Genomic DNA, 22,509 nt, shown 5'->3' on the forward strand with positions numbered 1-22,509 from the left:
GAAGAGGACACAGCTGTGCACATCCTAGTTCAAAGCCCACATTCAAAATTCTATGCATTTTTATTAGACTATGTTATTAACTAAAAACAGTTTTCCATCGGGGTTGCACTAAACCTTTTGTCATTGCTCAAAGCAGTCACAGGTAAGATATAAGTCAGTTCCAAATTTCAACCTAATCTGTAAACTTAAACGTTTGTCTTCTTAATACAGAGCTCTCCTCATCAGTCCTGGACCAAACGCTCGGTTATGATGAAAGCAGTGTTTCTCATAAACATGGCTTGCTATGTGCAAAGCAGTTTTCCAAGTGCTTCTCTCATAACAGCTAATTAAACCTTTGTGCAAAGCTCACCGCTGCGGAGTGGGTCGTGTCATCTCACCCACTGACGGCCGCGCTGGGATCTGCACCGAGGCAGGGTGGCCCCACGGCCCATCGCCTCACCCCTACAGCCTCCTCCTCCGGTCACAGCTCACTCCCGGCCCAGCAGCACCCCACGCATCAGCCATGTTTCTCCCCGTGAGGGCAGCAGCGTAAACGCCACCTCCTTCAAGTACAAGGAAAAAGTACAAAATCTCTGTTGGAAAATGTAAATGAAGGTCTAACCCAGCATGAATACCACGAAGGAAAATGACAGGCTTAGAGTAATATGTTTAATTGGAAACCAGTGGATACCACCCTCCATCTTACAGTTTCCCTGGTGTTTGGGAAAGATTTAGAAAGACTGGATGGCAACAGGAGGGGAGTCCAGGCTGGAGACAGAGCTTGGGCCCAGCGGCCTTGGGGGCTGCCCAGAGAGATGGTAACCGGCCAAGGAAGGAGGAACCTGCAACGCCGGGCACTGCCCAGCCTGTGAGCGGCATCTCAGCAGTGAAGCAGGACCCCAGAGAGGGGACTTCTCCCATGAACGAAAGATGATGTGGTCAGTGCAAAAAGTGAAATGACCTAAATGTCAGTGCTTAACTGTAAAACTCACCTTATTCTTCTTGTAAAATATTTACAAAGTGGATTAAAATTGGCACCAAAAAAAAGAGATGAATTATGGAAAGAAGAAAGAAATACACAGTAGAGCTTACACCTACTTTTTAAAAATATTTGGGGAATTTTTTAAGTAAAGCTGGAAAATTCCTCGAGTAGAATGTAAGTTCCGTAAAGGCCTTCTTTGTTTTGTTCATGATTTGCTGCCTCATTGCATAATATTGAGCTCTTACTGGCATAAGAGCTCAATAAATATTTGTTGAGTAATTGAATGATGAATGAATTAATTTATAAATGAACTGGTGTTGGCAGGCCAGAAGCCAAAAAATATTTCTATTTCTTTCTTATACATATACCCTACCCATTTGGGGCTGAAAATATCAGGATTATATGAGTAAAGATGGTATTTTGAGTCTAATGATCAGCTTTATCTCAGTGACGAAAATGTTAACAGAGATGCCAACCTTTTGTTTTCTCACCCAAGAGTTCAATAGTTCAGTTTTTGGTTTCTCCAAATCCAATGCATGTACCTTCTTTTTTTCTCATCACCTTTGGACCTATTTTAGTTTAAACATGAAAACTTCATCAATAGGACTTTGCCCCACCCCCACCCCCCATCAACTTCTCTCTCATCAGCTACTAATTAAGCAGGAATGGGCTCTGAGTCATTTCAAAGAAAAAAATAATAATCCATCCACAGATGCCTGGGCTTATTTGTTGAAATCTGGCTTCTCCTGTCAGGGCAAGACCTCCACTCCACCAAATGTTTCTTTCTGTTGACCCTTGTTTGGCGACAGAGAAAGCCTTCAGTCACCCATCTGCCCATGTAAATGAGAAGCAGAAAGCAATGGAGAGCATTCACCCGAAACACCTTGGAATCATCACCGAAGTCCATCTGAAACTGTCCTCTCTTGCCCTGAAGCCACTGATTGAAAGCACGTCCCGATGAATCAGACCGGCTGCGAGCCCTTGTCTGGAGGTTTGGAATAGACAGTGGGTTGAGTGCTCCACATCTTCCCAGCGGCTCCCCAGGGCCCTGGCGTGGGGTGAGGGCTCGCTCATTTCCTTTAGTGCTGTTTCTGAGTGAGAGGGGACACGGGTTGACAGGGACATCTGACGGGTACACTGCCCGTGCCCGTGCGGAGTTCCAAGGATGGCCGCTCCTTTCCCCTTTGCTTCCTTCCCCACTTAAACACAATCCGTTCTCTTCCCCAGAGTCTCCTACTCGAATCTTTCCAATGAACTGTGTAAGAATGGGGTCGAAAGTCAATGCTTGGGTTTCTTTTGGGTTTGTTGGCAGATTTCATTAATATAAGCTGGTTAATAAATGTTGCCTGAATATTAAGACAATCGTGCTAGTTAATTATACAGTGCTTCAAAAAGGGATGGGAAAGCTGAATTTCTCATCATTTCTTTCTATCAAACATGCATTAGCCTTAAGTTTATAAATAGAGTGCACCACACTCATCTAGCCCTAACTTCTTTTTAAATGCTCTTAAAAACACTGCTCTATCTCATAGCTGCTAATGTGCAGTACGTCTGAGTTATAGAATGGCTATATAAAAACACATTCGTTATCCAGGGAGTAACAAGGAGATCAGAAGTGCTCAGGTGTGTGTGGAGAGACCATGTAATTTATCTTTAGAACCAGGAGAATTTTGAGAATTATTCCTGGAACAGAACATAAATCCAGACTGTCCCCAGCTACCCAGAGCATTCGGTCACTCTGCGTAACTGTATTACATCTTTGATGGCATGAGCTTTGCTCAGGATTTTGCAAGAGGGTTGGGGCATGGCTTAGCTAATGGGGTGAGACAGCCCGTGTCTAAAATCACAGTCTCAGGCACACAGGGCTTGCTCACAAAATAAGCTCTAATTTATATGTGCAACCTAATTTATCTTTCAAACTGATAAAAATAAATGATGTTTTTGGCCTCCCAGTGTCTTCTCTTCATTACCAGTGTCTTGAAGCTCTTCATCATTTATTTCTTTCTGGTCCTCATGTTTCAAATGCTTCTACAGACTGTAAGTTTTAAAATTAAGTCTGGTGTTGAATTCATTACTATCTTTATTGATAATATCTACATCTTGTCTTAGAATAACCAATGCACTCAAGGCATGCCTACCTCCACGATCACTGCAAGTGTGTTTTAAGGTGGGGGTACTGGTTCTGGAACAGGAGAAACGACACATGACGAAACTACGGAGCGCTCGGTAAACACAAGCGTTGGCTTATAAGACATAAGGGAGATTAGGTAAGACCAGAAGGTGGGTTTTGTCAACTTTGACTGGAAAGGCTTCATGTTAAAAGAATAGTTGAACGAAATATTTTCTCAAAAGTCTATAGTTCTTTATCAAAAATCCTTGGAGTCAGATGTGATTTGGAATTCAGAATTTGTGGAATTTATAAATGTAGCCTGGTACAATAGCCATAACCCAGCTGACTAATAGTCTACTGCAAAACATAGACATAATCTTACCAAGTGGTATAAATAAAGATGACAAACAGTCCCTCATCAGTTTAGGTCATGCTTTATCACCAGTTGAGTTGGTGGGCACCTTTACAAAAAAAATATTTGGTTTTCAGAGCCTTCTGGATTTCAGAGTTGTGGATAAGGGATTATGGACCTGGTTCCTTTTTTCATTTTCATTTTTATTTTTCTGAGTGCTTTTGTGTACATGGGATGTTTAACTGACACCTGAAGGGCGGTTGACAGACAAGGAACCTGAGATCAGCAAGCTCAGCTCCTGGAGCCCCACCCGGCCGAGGTGCTCGGAGCTCAGTTGTTCGCGGTGGTGCCTGTTCCCACGTTATTCTGGAGAGATAAACTCTCCTGTCTCTACCAGAACAGCTGAGGATGGGCAGAGTGGGAGTCCCAGACAGAGCCGCCTGGGCACAAAATATCCTCGTCCTCCCCGTTCCTCTTCCGTTCCCCCAGGGCTGTCCTGCCGCCACCCAACCAAGCCACCAGGCAGCCAGACTGGGAGCCGTCTCCTGTCACTAAGACATTCAGAATGCTTTCCCCCGTTCTGATATTTTAAAGTGCCCAGGTCTTAGGAGAAAACAAAACAAAGCAAAATGACAGAGTTGAACAAGCCCGAGCTAATAATAATTCAATAAGATACTGAAGGGGACACAGTCTTATTTCTCACTTTCTTTCTGGAATATTTTTCTCATTTGTTCTCCTAGTGCCAGTTCTCCTTCTCTCCACCTCATCACTTACTCGTTAAAGGATGAAAGACCCTCGTGCCAGTCTGCACCCAAGAGGGCTGAAGGCGCAGCCTCCACCCAGCTCTGTCTGGTTGCTAAAGCACCTCCCTCCACAACCCACTGCAGTCTGACTTCTGCCTCCCACCACAGATAATAAAACTTTTCTCCCCATGAACAATGGCTTATTCATAAGAGATGCAACCTTTTTCTCATCCTGCCTCTCTCCAGCATGCAGACCGCAAACCAACCATTTCCGGAAGCTCTTTGGTTTGGCTGCAAGACCCCAACTTCTCAGTGTGTTTCCTGTTTCTTTAGCCACCCTTCTTTCTTTTATTCACATACATTTATGTTGTGGAATCTCTCTCCCACTGTATTGTGAATTCTTTAAGGGCAAAGACCGTATTCATTTTTTTTTTAAGGAACATGGTGCTTTGGTATGAGTTCAATAAGATGAATGAGTCCTCCACTTTCTACACCTTCCAACTGACTTATTCTACACACTTTTCTACCTCCGAGATTTTTCACAATCCACATCTTCAGACTAATATCCTTGCACAGATGAGTTTCAAGTATATATTTCTAAACCAGAGTCATTATGAGTCCACATTTCTGAACTGCTGTTAAATAAACTTCCACTGGTGCTTGGCTGTGACGTCAAATTCATCACATCCAAGGTGCAGTGTGTTCTCGGGATTGTTCCGTTTATGTGAGGGGTGCCAGTGCTCTGCCAGTCTTCATGGTTTGCGTTATGATATTTTCCCTTGAAAATTCCTCTTCTCGTCCCCACTATTACCAGCCTGTCAGCACGTGCCGTTCCTGCTTTCACGTCGATTCTGCCCCTAATCGTAACTTATTTCAGCGTGGGCAGCACGGCCTGGGTCCTCTGCTCCTGTCCACCCAGCCGCCACTCTCTCTCCATTCCCACCGGCCCAGACACAAGGACCACAGGCATGGTTTTCAGTCTCCCTCCACATGCGCACAAAGTTGTGAGCATTCTCTATTGTCTAAGAAAAACAAATACAAATATCAGACCTTATGGTTTCAAGACCCTCTACCAATAAACCTCAAACTGACTCTCCAGCACCCACTGGTCTACCATCCTCTTTAGTCGCTTTTGTCTATTCTCCTTCGGACTCTCCACGTGTTTGCTTGGGTCTCAGTCTTGAATGACTTAGAACCTGACAGCTGTGTCCTTCTTCCTCGGAAAATGCTTGGGAATCGGAGGCTTCCTGCCACCCCCCACTCTCCCACCAACTGCACTGGACAGAACTACACTTGCGTATTGCCCCTTTTTTCTAATCATTTTTTTAATTTTAGAATATAACATACATACCTAGAAGTGATAACTCTCCAAGTGCAATTTTTGTGTGTGTCTGTAGAAAAAGAATTTATTTCCTTTCTCCCAGTCTTTCTGTTTTACCCAAGTTCTACTTTCTATGTAAATTCAACATATTTGTCTTCTTAAAAAGAGCATTTTCCCTTTGTTCCCAAAGATATATAGGCATAAAATTGCCTTTTTATCCATTCCTTTCTCAGAAACATTAGATCTGGAAACTGAATCTTCCAATCAGAGAGTCATAGTCTCGCTACTGCTTAGCCAGTGTGTGTCACCAAAGTGTGTTTCCATCTTTGGTATAAAACATTGCTTTTGCACATGAGAAAGGAAAAAAGCACAGGATGGGATAGAAAAATGAAAATTCTCCAACACATTTGCATTTTAAACCCATTTTAAATACCCAAAGGAAACAATTTGTGTTTTTTTCCAGTTTACATTGATTGTATTTTTTCCCCAATACCACCCTATTTTCAACACCCTGCAAGGTTGACATTCATTTGTTCTCCCTCATGAAAAAACATATGTGTACATTTTATCACAATTGTTGAACACTCTAGACTTCACTGAGTTATACCATCCCAGTCTTTATCTTTCCTCTTTCCTTCTGGTGTCCCACATGCTTCTAACCTTCCTCTTTCAACCATATTCATAGATATCTTTGTTCATTGTGCTTACATTGCTGTGCTACCAACACACAAAACTGTGTTCCAAACCTCTCACTCCTGTCTTTTCCTATCAGTCTGTAGTGCTCCCTTTAGGATTTCCTGTAGAGCAGGTATCTTGTTCAAAAACTCTCTCATTGTCTGTCTGTCAGAGAATATTTTGAACTCTCCCTCATATTTGAAGGATAGTTTTGCCAGATATAGGATTCTTGGTTGCTGGTTTTTCTCTTTCAGTATCTTAAATATATCACACCACTTCCTTCTTGCCTCCATGGTTTCTGCTGAGAAATCCACACATAGTCTTATTAAGCTTCCTTTGTATGTGATGGATCACTTTTCTCTTGCTGCTTTCAGGATTCTCTCTTTGTCTTTGACATTTGATAATCTGATTATAAGTGTCTTGGTGTAGGCCTATTCATATCTCTTCTATTTGGAGTACGCTGCACTTCTTGGATCTGTAATTTTATATCTTTCATAAGAGATGGTAAATTTTCATTGATTATTTCCTCTATTATTGCTTCTGCCCCTTTTCCCTTCTCTTCTCCTTCTGGGAAACCAATTATACGTACATTCTTGTATTTCATTTTGTCCTTAAGTTCCTGGAGATGTTGCTCATATTTTTCCATTCTTTTCTCTATCTGTTCTTTTGTGTGTAGGCTTTCAGGTGCCTTGTTCTCCAGTTCCTGAGTGTTTTCTTCTGTCTCTTGAGGTCTGCTGTTGTATGTTTCCATTGTGTCTTTTGTCTCTTGTTTTGTGCCTTTCATTTCCATAGATTCTGCAAGTTATTTTTTCATACTTTCGATTTCTGCCTTATGTACACCCAGTGTTTTCTTCATAACCTTTATCTCTTTTGCCATATCTTCTCTAAACTTTTTGAATTGATTTAGCATTAGTTGTTTCAATTCCTGTATCTCAGTTGAAGTGTAAGTTTGTTCCTTTGACTGGGCCATAACTTCATAACTGGGCTGTAGTTTTCTTTTGTCTAGGCATCTGACCTCCTTGGCCACCCCAATCAGATTTTCCCTGACCAGAACAGATTCAGGTCCCAGAAGGAAGAAATATTCAGTATCCGGTTTCCCTGAGGGTGTGTCTTAAAAGATTGTCACACCCTGTGAGGCCTCAGGTCACTGTGCTTTTCTTCCCAGCAGGTGGTGCCTGACAGCCTGTAACTCCAGACTGGTGTAAGGAGGTGTGGCCTGTGGCTGTTTTCCCCCAGGCTCTGGGATCTGGTTCTGAATGGAAGGCGGGTAGTAAACCTGGGCCCCTCCTCTTTCCTCTTGGGAAGCTATGACCTCTATAGAGAGTCCATTTGCATATAAATAGATTCTTTCTTTCTCTGACTCTGCTATCTCCACCCTTGTCTGGGTCAGAGTGCTGCAAGTTTGAAATGGATGAAGCTTTCTCTGCAGCAGAGCACTGTGAGCTGAAAATGGCTGAAGCTTTCTCCACTGAGCCGTCCAGGTTGAGAGAGAGAGAAAGGGACAGAAAGCTCCCTTTCAGGGTCAGTCTACAGCCCGCAGATTCACCCATCGGCCAGCGATAGCACCCGATCGTTTGGGCTCCCCGTCCTGAGACAGACGCATCCCCTGACTCTCCAAGGTCAGTCATCACCAAAAACCTCTGTCTGCTTGTTGGGGATTCATAGTTTGTGTTGAGCAGTTAACATTAAAACCCCAGTTGGAGCTGGGCTGGGGTGTATTCGCTTGTTCAGAGAGTGCTGCTCTCTAGCACTGTGAGGCTTTGCAGTTCAGGCTGCCATGAGGAATGGGGGCTCTCAGCTCAGGTCTGCAGTTTTTACTCACAGATTTTATGCTGCCATCTTGGGCATTTCTCCCATTTCAGATTGTTGCACAATGTGTGGACAGTAGTGGTAGTCTCCTATCATTTATTCTAGATCTTTTACTAGTTGTTCCTCATTTTTTATTAGTTGTTCTGGGGGGACTAACTAACTTCTGCTCCTCTCTATGCTGCCATCTTCCTCCAGTCCCCTCCAAGTGCAACTTAACAAGTAGTTAGAGAGCAAATTCCAAAGAATGTTATGAGTTACAGTTCCACAGTTTTTGTTATTTCCTTATTGTGAAATATGACATATATGCAAAAAGGTAATATCTTTCAAAGTATGATTTAACAAGTAGTTATATAGGAAATTTCCAAAAGTGTTATGAGTTACAGTAACATAGTTTCAATTATTTCCTAATTGTGAAATATAATATATATAGCAAAAGGTGATAACTTTCAAAGGACAGGACCCCTCAGGTGAATGAGTCTCCCTGGTGATGTGGAACACAGATTCCAGGAATGAGCCTGACTCTGGCATCAAGGGATTGAGAATGCTGTTTTGTCCAAAAGGGGGAAAAGAAAGGCAACAAAATAAGGTTTCAGTGGCTAAGAGATTTCAGATAGAGTCAGGAGGTTTTCCTGGAGGTTACTCCTATGCAAGCTTCACCTAGATTTGCCAAATGACCACAATATGATAAGCCCAAGTCAACAGTAGTCCCCCAAACCCTAAAGAATACCCAGATCCCTATCTCAGACTCTATAAAAGGCCTACTTTCCTTAACATGGGCATTAAGCCGCAGATTATATAGAACACAAGGAGGCTGTTTGGACAGCTCGGAAAGTGGATAGAAGCAGCTGCATGAGTGATTCCAACGTTCATCGTTAAGACCTGATGAGACATTTTTGTAAAATTGAGCTATTTCCTTTTCTTGATCTTGATGTCTGTATAAAAGACTTCTAAAATATCATACCCTAAGCCATATTTCCCTAAAAGAAAAACTACTATGTAACAACTTGAGGAAAACTTTAAAAAGCATGAAATAAAACTAAAATTCAACAGGCAATCTGTCGAAAAATGTTAGAAATTGTTGTCTACTTCAAAGCTCCCTCCTGTTCCTAACAGCTTGCTGTCTTGGAGACTTCCCGAGTATTAACACATCGTTCGTCCGGAGCTGAAGCCAATTTCTTCCTAAGGAAATCAGTTTCAGTTAAAGTTGGTCCCAAGAATCCATGCCAATTTAATATTTCTTTCCTTGCTTTTCAAGATAGTGATCATGGTGGGAAACATGGAGCGTTAGAACTGGAACTCACCTTAAGCAGAATCTGGATCAGTGCTTATTTTTAGCTATCATATTTGGAAAGTAGTTTCAGAAAAAGTTTGCCACATAATGAATGAAGTCTAGATACAAGATTTTGATGTTTTATTGCTATAGGCAGCCCCATGCAGGAAATTTCTTAAAATTCCTGGAGTTCAGTTTCAGGGTAAGAATGTTAATGAGTTGGAAGAATTAAGTTCCAGGTTCTGCCTTTTTGAGTTAGTTTTTACAACTATCCCCAATTATATGACTTAAGGGAAAAGAATCCATGTGACATAGAGGAACCTGTAATGAGATAGAGAAATAAGACAAAATTATTTTCAGGGAAAGGCTTGTAGTTATTTAGAAGAAAGGCCTTAGGAAGCCAATTGCGGTGGAAGGGCAAGATCCGACAAGGTTGGTTGCCTAACTAGAGGATGTGAGGAAGTCACTTGGGATATCAAAGAGTGAGAGATTTGAGGTTCTCAAGGGAAAAAAAAAAACTGGATGAGGCAGGACGGGAACAGACAAAGGGGAGGATACGAAGGAAGTCAGTGGTTGTATGATGGAGGTGAAAATTTGGGAGATGAAAACTATTTAATTGGGGAGGGCAATGTGTTGTATGAGATGAAAGCCACCCCTTCCCTCCTATAGAATCTTCAGTTAAATCTATGTGGCTCCCTTAAAGTTATGTTTGAAATGAGGAGACATGAAAATGTCCCTATCCAGCTTGGTAAGTGAGAAAATTCATTGGTGTGAATGCTGATACACAATTGAAAGGAAAACTTTAATCTGGATTATAGTGAAATGTAATTTATCTTATCAATCATCATCATATTATCTTCTCAGTGATACATTAATTAGTCCTCCTATATAATTCCTCTATTCAATATTTAAACTTTCCATAGCTTACACAAATATTAAAATAAATCCCTTAATGTTTACTAAGAGTAGTGATTACATATTGGAAAAAATGTAAAAATTACATCTACACAAACTGTATCTGTAGAAAGGGGGTGTAGCATCATCTAGCCATTTGGCCTAGCAGTTGGAACTACATTGTCGCATTACCTCCCATAGCCCTGATTGGGCTAAATAATATCTTGGAGCTCATGTGTGTTTGTTAATATAAGTACGGGAAAGACTTAATATCCACTGTATGTAATATATCTGCATTCTAAATGGTGTTGTACAGGACAAATTCAGAAAGTTATTTTTGAACTATAACAATGCAAACTGAGACTAGAATTCTCATTTTCTCCAAGTATATATCTAGACAATTAGGTGCATCCTTTTCATAACCAAAAATTCCTAAGACTTTTGTGAACATGATTTGTTCTCTTAGAAGAGCATAGATTTCTGTAAATAATGCTGTTAATATTAATCAAGTCATTATTCCCAATCCAGCAAACACTTTGATGATGCTCATTAGAAACTGTTTATATTTCCAAAATTTAGGTTCACCTTTTTCCAAATATATATCCAGATGAGTAAATGTAACTAATATTCTTCATAACTGATGAAAGATTTTCCATTAACAAACAAAAATTTTCAGTCTGTTTTATTTGACTAGCTACACATATGCTTTTTAAACTAGAGTTACTGCTAAAGTTAAGTTGTAAATAATTAGTGAAGGAAAATAACATGATAAGACTCAGTTGCAAGATGGTACTGTAACTCATAACACTTTTGGAAATTTCCTATACAACTACTTGTTTCTAGCTGTTTTCCTTAGAATAATAGCTTGCCAATACACTCTGTTGGTGCTTTTCAAAATTATTTCATTTAATCCTTAGAACAGCCCTGGAAGTTCATTATTTTCATTTTCCAGATGAGGTCATTGAGACTCAGAAATGCAGGGCCACTTGCCAAACAGTACAATTTACTAGACAGAGATGGGATTTGCATGTGAATCAACTCCCAACCTCCCAGCCCTTCCAATGGACCAGATTTGTGAGGATGCTAGTTCAGTGTGTTTTGAAACAATTTAGTTTTAGGTTAGGTAAAGTAACTGGAAAAATATTATTCCACTCACAACAAAGCACCGATGCACACATACCACCACGATGTAGCTTAGACTGAAGAAATATTCAGAACATTAAAACAAGACTGATCAGTTTTTATGATTGCTCTGAGGAGAAATGGAAAAATATCTGTAGCCCAAGCAAAAAAACCCACTACCGTCCTTTTACTGCAGGTGCTGATTGAGATGCTGTGCAAATGGCTGACCATTTCTGCACAACTCAAACAACCGGATCATTTGCTGACATCTCATCCATTGCACTCTCAGGGGCTCAACCTCCTTTTTCAAAAAGTTTATTTTTGTAAATAAAAGTCCTCTTGGAATTTTTTCTCCCAAAATGTGTCTCAAAACCTACCTAAAAAAAGCACTCATGTTAATCAGTGTTCTAGTCTGCTAATGCTGCTGGAATGCAGAACACCAGAAATGGATTGGCTTTTATAAAAGGGGGTTTATTTGGCTACACAGTTACAGTCTTAAGGCCATAAAGTGTCCAAGGTAACACATCAGTAATCAGGTACCTTCACTGGAGGATGGCAAATGGTGTCCGGGAAACCTCTGTTAGCTGGGAAGGCACGTGGCTGGCATCTGCTCCAAAGTTCTGGTTTCAAAATGGCTTTCTCCCAGGACGTTCCTCTCTAGGCTGCAGTTCCTCAAAAATGTCACTCTTAGTTGCACTTGGGATGTTTGTCCTCTCTCAGCTTCTCCAGAGCAAGAGTCTGCTTTCAACAGCCATCTTCAAACTGTCTCTCATCTGCAGCTCCTGTGCTTTCTTCAAAGTGTCCCTCTTGGCTGTAGCAAGCTCGCTCCTTCTGTCTGAGCTTATATAGTGCTCCAGTGAACTAATCAAGGCCCACGCTGAATGGACGGGGCCACAGCTCCATGGAAATTATCCAATCAGAGTCATCACCCACAGTTGGGTGGGGCACATCTCCATGAAAGCAACCTAATCCAAATGTTCCAACTTAATCCGCAGTAATACGTCTGCCCGCACAAGATTGCATCAAAGAACATGGCTTTTTCTGGGGGACATAATATATTCAAACCAGTACAGTTTTATAAAATCAGTATAATTTAAAATAAAGCCAACAATTAACCCTTTTCTGAGGAGGCCAGTTTTTAAAAAGATGCTAGTGAGGCTGATGGGCTGAGTGTGTTTCTGTTTCTAGTCTATCAATGTGCCCTTTCTTCACACACACAACTGCACATACTCACTCCCACTGGACTCGCACACACACTCACTCCCATTGGACTTGCACACACACACTTGTCCCCATCAGTCTTGCACATTCACACACACACACTCCCTCTCTCCATCAGACTCACACATTCACACACACATGCACTGATTCCCACTGGACTCGCACACACATTCACTCCTATCAGACTCGCACACACACACTCGCTCCCATCAGTCTTGCAGATTCACACACACATGCACACATTTTATTCAGACTCATATACACACAAGCTCAATCCCATCAGACTTGCACATTCACACACACACTCACTCCCATTGGATTCTCACATTCACACACAAGAACACACTCTCAATCCCATCAGACTTGCACATTTCACACACACATGCACACACACTCCCATAGGACTCACACACACACACTCCCATCAGTCTTGCACACACACACACTCACTGCCATCAGATTCACAGATTCACCCACACATGTCCACACCCTCAATCCCATTGGACTCAGACATTCACACACACACACACTGATTCCCATACTGTTTCCCCCAAACCCAGGGAGAATCCCTGCATTGCATGTGCTGACCCCGGCTGATTTCCAAACTCTCCGGGCAGGAGCACCACCTTGGGTCAGGATTAGATTTGCTCCCCGTGGGACCCTCAGGCTATCTATCTTTAAATCAGCCGTTGAAAACCGAAGGTGAACATTCCCTCTACCTCCAAAACATTAATGTCGTATCTTCACCACCAGAATAACCCAAAAATAAGTTGAAGAAGAGGAGACTTGTGGAGAAGATGGCGGCATACAGAGGAGTGGAAGCTAAGTAGTCCCCCTAGAACAACTACAAAAACCAGAAACTACTAGTAAATAATCCAGAATAACTGCGGGGGGACAAACGAGACCATCCACTCACCATATACCAACCTGAATTGGGAGGAATGCCTGAGAACACAGCATAAAATCTGTAAGTAAAACCTGCGGAACCAGGTCAGGAGACCCCCTCCCCCATAGCCCGAGCTGCGGAGCCTCGTGGTGCCAGAGAGAAGCTCTCTCCCAGCAAGAGAATATAGCTCAGCTGAGCTCCAACTGGGGTTTTAAGTAGCGAGTGTGAACTGCTCACTACAGGTACGCAGCCCCAAAAAACAGACAGAGGCTTTGGGTGACGACTGACCTGGGAGAGCCTTGGACTGGGTCTGAAGGGGACTATCTGTTTCTTTTTTGGCTCAGTGGAGAAAGCCCCAGTCATTTTCAGTTTCCAGGGCTGTGACTCCAGGAAGGGCAGAGACAGCACAAGCAGAGAGGGAGACCATTGAAATGCTAATGACCTCCACCTGGGGGGTCTGTCTTCTCTAGGAGGAAAGGGGTGGGGCCCTTTCCATTCACAACCAGACCCCAGAGCCTGGGAGAACACAGCCACACCTCCTCACACCAGTCAAGAATTATAGGCTAACAGGCGTCACCTGCTGGGCAGAAAAGCACAGTGACCCGAGGCATCAAAGGGTGGAGCAATTTTCTAAGACACACCCTCAGGGAAACCAGATACTGAATATTTCTTCCCTCTGGGACCAGAGCCTGTTCTAATCTGGGAAAACCTGATTTGGATAACCAAGGAAACCATGCCTAGACAACAGAAAATTACAACCTACACTAAGAAAAACAAAGTTATGGCCCAGTCAAAGGAACAAACGTACACTTCAACTGAGATACAGGAATTTAAACAACTAATGCTAAATCAATTCAAAAAGTTTAGAGAAGATATTGCAAAAGAGATAGAGGCTGTAAAGGAAACACTGGGCATATATACGGCAGAAATCAAAAGTTCAAAAAAAACAACTAGCAGAATCTATAGAAATGAAAGGCGCAACACAGGAGATGAAAGACACAATGGAAACATACAATAGCAGAAGAGGCAGAAGAAAACTCAAGAACTGGAGAACAGAACACCTGAAAGCCTACACACAAAGAAGCAGATGGAGAAAAGAATGAAAAAATATGAGCAATGTCTCCAGGAACTCAAGGAAGAAACAAAGTACAATAATGTACATATCATTGGTGTCCCAGAAGGAGAAGAGAAGGGAAAGGGGGCAGAAGCAATAATAGGGGAAATAATTAATGAAAATTTCCCATCTCTTATGAAAGACATAAAATTACAGATCCAAGAAGCGCAGCGTACTCCAAACAGAAGAGATATGAATAGGCCTGCGCCAAGACACTTAATAATCAGATTATCGAATGTCAAAGACAAAGAGAGAATCCTGAAAGCAGCAAGAGAAAAGCGATCCATTACATACAAAGGAAGCTTAATAAGACTATGTGTGGATCTCTCAGCAGAAACCATGGAGGCAAAAAGGAAGTGGTGTGATACATTTAAGATACTGAAAGAGAAAAACCACCAACCAAGAATCCTATATCCAGCAAAGCTGTCCTTCAAATATGAGGGAGAGCTCAAAATATTTTCTGACAAACAGACAATGAGAGAGTTTGTGAACAAGACACCTGTCCTACAGGAAATACTAAAGGGAGCACTACAGGGTGATAGAAGACAGGAGTGCGTGGTTTGGAACACAATTTTGGGAGATGGTAGCACAACAATGTAAGTACACTAAACAAAGGTAACTATGAATACGGTTGAGAGAGGAAGATGGGGAGCACGTGAGACACCACAAGAAAGGAGGAAAGGTAACGACTGGGACTGTGTAACTTGGTGAAATCTAGAGTGTTCGACAATTGTGATAAAATGTACAAATACATTCTTTTACGAGGAGAACAAGCAAATGTCAACCTTGCAAGGTGTTAAAAATGGGGAGGCATTGGGGGAGGGATGCAATCAGCATAAACGAGAGACTGTAACTAATAGAATCATTGTATTATGCTTCCTTTAATGTAACAAAGGTGATATACCAAGGTGAATGCAGATAAGAGGGGGGCATAGGGGAGGCATGTTAGACACTTGACATTGGTGGTATTGTCTGACTCTTTATTCTACTTTGATTTAAGGTTATTTTTCCTTTTGCTGCTTCCTAGCTGTCATTATTTTTTCCTCTTTCTTTTGCCTCTCTACCTTCTTTGACTCTGCGGGACACTGATTACGTGCTTCAACTTGGCGGGCCTGGGCTGGGGGACCGGATCCACCCCTGGGGAGGGTAGTGGGCACGGGCGACAGCGCCCTCTACAGCCCCCCGGGCCTGGGAAAGTGAGGCCGGAGGCAGGCCCCATTTCCTCACCCAAAATATACCAATGTTAGGGGAGGCTTGCCGGAGGGAACCGCCTTTTCCCCACCCCCTTATCTTGCCCGGACACTCCCCGTTGCCGGTGCAACTCCCATCACCACCGGTGCGCATACACTGTTGCCAGACACCGTTACGGGAGCAACTCTCGCCCCTTTTCAATCAACCTCCGCGCCCTCTCAGAACCAATCCAAGCCTTTAACCTCTACAGCTATCCCGCCCTCTAAACGCCCGATATAAGCTTGTACTCTCCCCTAATAAACTCTCTCTCTCTTGGTTTTCTTCATCCTAAAAGAAACGTGTCCCGCCTGTTCCTTTCTCGCCGCCCTCCATACTTTGCACGCCTCCCGCCGGGGACCTGGCCAAGTCCCCCGCCTCGCCCTCGCCTCCGGGAAAGAGCCCCCGCCGCCGGTACCCTCGGAGCAATCCTGGGAGCCTAGGATTTAGCAACCGGCCGCCACCCTCCCCCAGACGAGTCAACTGCGACCGCAACTGGCGCCCAACGTGGGGCCCCTGGAATTAAAGGTCCTCTCCACGCAGCGGTCCAGTGAAACCACCCGCTCGCCCGGACGCCTCTCCAGCTCCCCTTCTCCTCGCCTGCAAAGTAAGGGCCGCCTCTCCCTCGCCGCCCCGCGGAGCTGCCCCTCCCTCACTGCTCCACGTCTGGAGCCGCCCCTCCCACGCCGCTCCGCGCCCGGGCCGCTCTTCCTTTCCCGCGTTAACCTAACTCTTACCCCCGACTACCTTTTGTCTTCTCTTCCTATGTCCCCCCATTCCTCCTAACACTCTTCCTCCAGTAGCTTTCCCTCTTCCCCTCCATTACTTTGCTGTGGTCCTTTGTGTCTTTGTTTCTTTGTTTCGCGCGGTGTGCCTCTTTGCAACCGCCCCCCCAAACTGCTCTCACTACTAGAGGCTCCTGCCTCCTATTCTCGCCGTTTCCTCGGTTTACCTCATTTTCTTTACTCAATAATCAACCCCCCTTTTTTTCTTTTCTCACTCCGCTATGGGTAATCGTCTATCTGCACGCCAAGCACCCCAAGTTCGCGCTCTGGCGGGTCTCCTAGACACACATCGCTGTAAAGTGTCTGTCCGGCAGCTGCAGGTATACTGGGACCTCCTGCTGCCCTTTAACCCATGGCTCACCACTTGCCATCTTTGGGACCCTGTTACTTATGATCGCCTTATTAATCGGGTCACCAACGCCATGGAACATGAGAGCAAGCGCTTCCCTCCCGGCTTGCTCCCCACCTTAATAACCGTCCGCTCCTGCCTTCAAGGCTCCCTCCCCCCTGATCGAGGCCCCATTAAATCCAAGGAGGCCCTATCAACCCAGCCAACAGATTCAGACAGCGATACTAATGTAGACCACGATTCGGACACAGAATCCTTAGTCGAGCAAATTAACAACGCGCTCGAAGTCGCCCCCCAAAAACAAAGCAATACTAAGCCTCGCCAAAATGGCAAACTTCCTCCTTCTTCTTCCACTGAGGGGAGGAAGTGCTCCGGCGATGACGTCAGCCCTAAGCCGGGCGGAAACCGCATGCGCTTTACCCCGCCCTTTCACAGGGCGGAGCTAGTCCACCATCTTGTGCCTTGAACCCCGCCCTTTCACAGGGCGGGGCTGATCCACCATCTTGTGTCTTAGCCATGCCCACCGCGCCGCCATCTTGCGACGCTTGGGGCCTCCCACTTCCGCCTCCCCCTCCGGCGAGCTCCCCCTCGGAGCCGCTACCAGCAGCTGCCGCCGCTCCTCCCACCCTGCTGACTAACAACCCCTGGCTGCCTTCTACACCTCAAGGCAACCCTTGGGGCAACGCTCCCCCTACCCCCACTCCCGCGCCAAGCCCTCTGCAAGCGCGTCCTCCTTTCTCTCGTGCTTTTCGCTGCTTTCCTCTTAACCTTACCCCCACACCACAAAAACCGTATAACTGGTATCCCATTAACTCTAATACTATTAAGCAGCTTCGCAGGGCCGTCAAGGAGGACGGGTTTGGTAGCCCATACGCTTCCCAAATACTGCAGGATCTCGGCATGGACTTTTGCATCCCCCAAGACTGGGCCTCGCTTGCCCGTTCCATTCTTAACCCCGGCCAGTTTGTTGATTGGCGTGCTCACTTCCAGGCGGAAGCAGCTAAGCAAAGTGAGCAAGACGCAGCCACTGGAGTCTATCATCCCCCCGAAGCCTATTTAGGCACGGGAGCGTTTCTAAATGCGTCTGCTTATATTAATGTCCCTGCCACCTTCTGGACTATCCTCAGAGGCATCGCCTTACGCGCGTTTGCCAACTGCTCTGCCCGTCAACCTGACAGCTTTACCAAGCTCCTCCAGGAGCCAAACGAACCTTTCGCCACCTTCGTATCCAGGGTCGAAGAAACCTGCGCTAGAAAAGTTAGCAACCCCCAAGCCCAGCTAGCTCTCACCCGGGAACTCATTCTAGAAGGGGCTAACCCCCCCTGTAAGCAAGCCATTCTCCCCTTGAGGGAAAAAAGTCTAGATGACTAGGTTCTCGCCTGCAGCGCCTTTGACCCAGCTGCCGCGTCCCTAGCCCAGGCTGTCTCTGGCGCTGTCACTGCCGCCTTAGCCGCCACCACTGGTTGTTTTAAGTGCGGGCAGAGCGGTCATTTTGCCCGGGAGTGCCCCAATGCAGAAGTCAACCGCCCGCCTTTCATGCAGCGTAATGGGCGCCCCCCTCCCACTCCTTGCCCACGCTGCCAGCGTGGCTATCACTGGGTGCGCGATTGCAAGAGCAGCCCCAGAGATCTTAGCAAGGATAGCTTAAAAAACCTCTGTTATCCCTGGTGCCCTGACGGCAGTCAGCGCCAGGGCACTGAGCAAGCTTTAAACTCCAAGCGGGGCAAGCCTCAGCCCCGCCCCTAAGAGGCAGCGTGCCGACCGGTTCTAATAAAACTAATCACCTCACCGGCAGTAAAACGCTTCTCTGGACAGTCCCTATCACTCCAGAGAAGCCTACTCGTAAGTTAAAAATAGGGGGGCAATGGTACACGGGCACGCTCGATTCAGGGGCAGAAGTCTCTTGCATGCCCGCTCAGTATGCCACCATGTGCATGGTTCTCGATGGTCCCTCGGTAGTGGGAGCCACTGGTACCTCCACCTCTCTTCAGGCCATAGGGCCCATTAAGTGGGAGGATGAGGAGGGCCACTCAGGCACCTTCCGCCCGTTATTTCTACACACCATAGACCAAATTTTATGGGGCCGTGACATCCTCGCCGCCTCTGGGGCAGTGCTTACCACGCAGCCCCCCCAATAATGTGCGCCACTGCTCGTTTAACACCTCCAGCGCCCGTTCCTCTGCAGTGGGATACTGAGGAACCTATATGGGTGGAGCAGTGGCCCCTTCCCACGCATAAATTAGTAACACTCCAAGCCCTTGTCCAAGAACAATTGGACGCTGGCCACATAGAGCCTTCTACTAGTCCCTATAATTCGCCAGTGTTTGTTATTCATAAAAAAGCCACAGGGAAATTTAGGCTCCTCAATGATCTGCGGGAAATCAATAAGCATATTCTTCCCATGGGTTCCCCGCAGCCTGGCCTCCCCCATCCGGTAGCCATCCCGGCCCACTATCATGTAGCCACCATTGACATCAAAGACTGTTTCTTTTCCATCCCGCTACATGAGCGAGACCGCCCGCGCTTTGCCTTTACAGTTCCCGTCCCCAATCACGCGGGTGCGGCTAGCAGGTACCAATGGAAAGTCCTCCCTCAAGGGATGCGTAACAGTCCGGCCATCTGCCAAATGTATGTTAATCACGCAGTGGCCCCCCTGCGAAAGCGGGCCATGCTCATCCATTACATGGATGACATCTTGGTGGCCTCTGAGGACGCCGAGGCGCTTCCTCTAATCCTCAAAGACCTCACCACTAATTTAGCTGACCTCGGCCTTACGGTTCAGCCCGATAAAGTTCAAATTGTGCCACCATTAGCCTTCTTAGGGTTTAGTATTGATAAAACCATTGCCCCGTCCGCTCCCCAGCTGGACATACCGGATCGGGTCACTATCACTGAGCTTCAACAGCTCTGCGGTCAGATCAATTGGCTCCGCTCTGCGTTGCCGATCACCACCGCACAGCTCCAACCACTCTTTATGCTGCTGAGTGTCCCTGAAGCCCCGCCGCTAGCAATCTCCCGGCGCATTAAGCTCACCCAGGAGGCAAAGGAAGCCATTGCCGCTATTAACAAGGCACTCGCCGCCTGCTGTCTCAACAGGTTCAGCACTAAAGAGGGCAATCTTATAGCACTCATCCTTCCTACGCCCGGCACACCCATGGGCTGCCTGTGGCAGGAAGGCCCTCTACTTTGGGTGCACCCTGCTAAAAGCCGGCTTAGAAAAATTTGCCCCGCAGTGCGGCTCTGGATCAGCCTAGCTTCAGATCTAGTCACCCTGGCTGTTCATGTATTCGGAGAGCCGCCAGAAAAAATTGTTTGGCCCCTAGACGCAGGCCAAACCCGCCTGCTTATACGTGACAACCCAGACATGCAAATCCTTTTAGAAGGATTTCATGGGGAATTCAGCTGCCACTATCCTAGCCATCGGCTGTTACAGGGACTCGCCAAGCTTCCCTTCCGCAGCCCCTTCCATCCTTTCCCCTCCTCTGCACCCATCCCGGGTGCCACTACCGTCTTTACTGACGCCTCCAAAACCCGTTTCGCCTTCCTCTCTTATTCCCAGGACCACCCGGAACCCCGCCTATTCAGTTATGTCAACCTTCATTCAGTCCAAGTGGGGGAAATTCTGGCAGTGTCATACGCGCTAAACGCCCACTGCAACCACCCAGTAAACATTTTCACTGACAGCCTCTACACGTATCAGGTCTGCCGAGTCCTTGCATTTTCCACCTTTTTCCCCGGGAACTCGGCCATCGATAAAGCACTTTCTACCCTCAGGAGCATCCTGGAGCATCGACAGGATCCTTGGTTCGTTAGCCACATTCGTAGTCACTCAGGCCTTCCGGGGCCCTTGGCTAATGGCAACAGTATAGTAGACCAAGCGGTCTCAGCTCAGACTACCCAAGCTATGCTAACTCACACAGCGGCCCCTCCGGGGGATGCTGTTAACCAGGCCAAGTTATTGCATTCCAGGTTTCACTTTTCGGCTACGTCATTGCATCATTTATGTGGCCTCCCCCTAGATACCTGTAAACATCTTGTCCGCAATTGTGCAACTTGTGCGCCCTTTGCGCCGCTTGGCCCCCTGCAACCTCAGGGAGTCAACCCACGAGGCCTAAAACCCAATTCTAGATGGCAAATGGATGTAACTCACGTTCCGTCCTTTGGGCGCCTCAAGTATGTACATGTAATGATTGACACCTTCTCGGCCATGTGTTATGCAGTCCCCCTCGCCGGGGAAACGGCCAAACACTGTATCAAGGCCCTAAGACAAGGAATTCTCTTCATGGGAGTCCCCTGGGACCTAAAAACTGACAATGGGCCTGCCTATCGCAGTGCCTCCTTTGCGGCCTTTCTTCAGTTATATAACATCACCCATCATTTCGGCATCCCCTATAATCCACAGGGGCAAGCCATTGTGGAAGCCGTCCATCGCCGCTTAAAAACACAAGTTGAAAAAGAGAGGGCAATGCTCCCCCAGGCAACTCCAGGGGACCTTATCATAGCAGCCCTCATTCACCTTAATCTACTCACATTCAATAAAGAAGGGCTTTCGCCCCTACATAAACATTGGGGGCCCTCGTATAGGCCCACCCAGGCCCCGATGGTCTACTGGAAGGACCCAGAGAATAATGCCTGGAAGGGTCCCTCCCCACTCCTCGCCCAGGGGCGCGGGTTTGCTTGTGTTTTCCCAGATGATGCAGCACAACCAATCTGGATCCCAGGAAGGGCAATCCGGCCCGCCACCAGCAACCACGCGTCTAACGAGACGGGAACGCCGCCGTCTCCGCAGCATAACGCACCAGATGACAACAGTACACCTGAGCCTGGACCCCAGTCTGGGTGAAACCCCGGAGAAACAAGAAATCAGAGAAATTATACGCCTCTATAGACGGGCAAAAGCCAGCCCCCTACACCTCCATAACCCCCACCCGAGCATTGCTTCCCTTCTAACGATCATGCTGGCTCTCGCCTCTTCTACCCAGGCTGTCTACCAGCCCCACTCCCCTCACCAGCCTTGGAAATGGACCTTGGCACGGTGGGAAGATTCCACAGTTATACAAACCCAGGTTACAGCAGGGCGACCTTCCTTTCTTGTCAACGCAACTGATCTATTTCCCACTCCTTCCGTACGCCCCACTGGTTGGAATCAAGCCCAATATTATATGTGCCCATCCTCAAATCCTGGAAAACAGTACTGCAATTCCCCCAACCAATACTACTGTGCATATTGGGGATGTGAAACATTAGCCACTCAGTGGGAGACTTACGCCACTGATCATTACCTAACTCTAAAATGGGCACCCTTTAACTGCAAACCACCTCAAGAACCCATTAACTGGGGTATCTATGGAGGCCATCACCAGATTGCACCTACAGGTACCTGCTCACATTTAAATCTCAGTGTGCAGCTCCCCAATGATCCCTCCTGGTTACTCGGTCGAACCTGGGGCTTCAGAATTTATTTGAAAGGAGTCGACCCAGGTTCCCTTATTCTTGTAAAAAAGGAGGCTGTACAAAAAAACCCCTCTGCCATTGGTCCCAATAAAGTCATTAACCCCCTTTTTCCACAGCTCTCCAGCCGCACCTCAGCTCCAACCAGCCGCACCTCAGCTGCAAACGGCGCGTTGCCAACACCACCACCCCAACCTCGTCCGCCCCCCGCCCGTTACT

This window comes from Choloepus didactylus, chromosome 12 (assembly GCF_015220235.1).
Source record: "Choloepus didactylus isolate mChoDid1 chromosome 12, mChoDid1.pri, whole genome shotgun sequence".
NCBI lineage: Eukaryota > Metazoa > Chordata > Mammalia > Pilosa > Megalonychidae > Choloepus > Choloepus didactylus.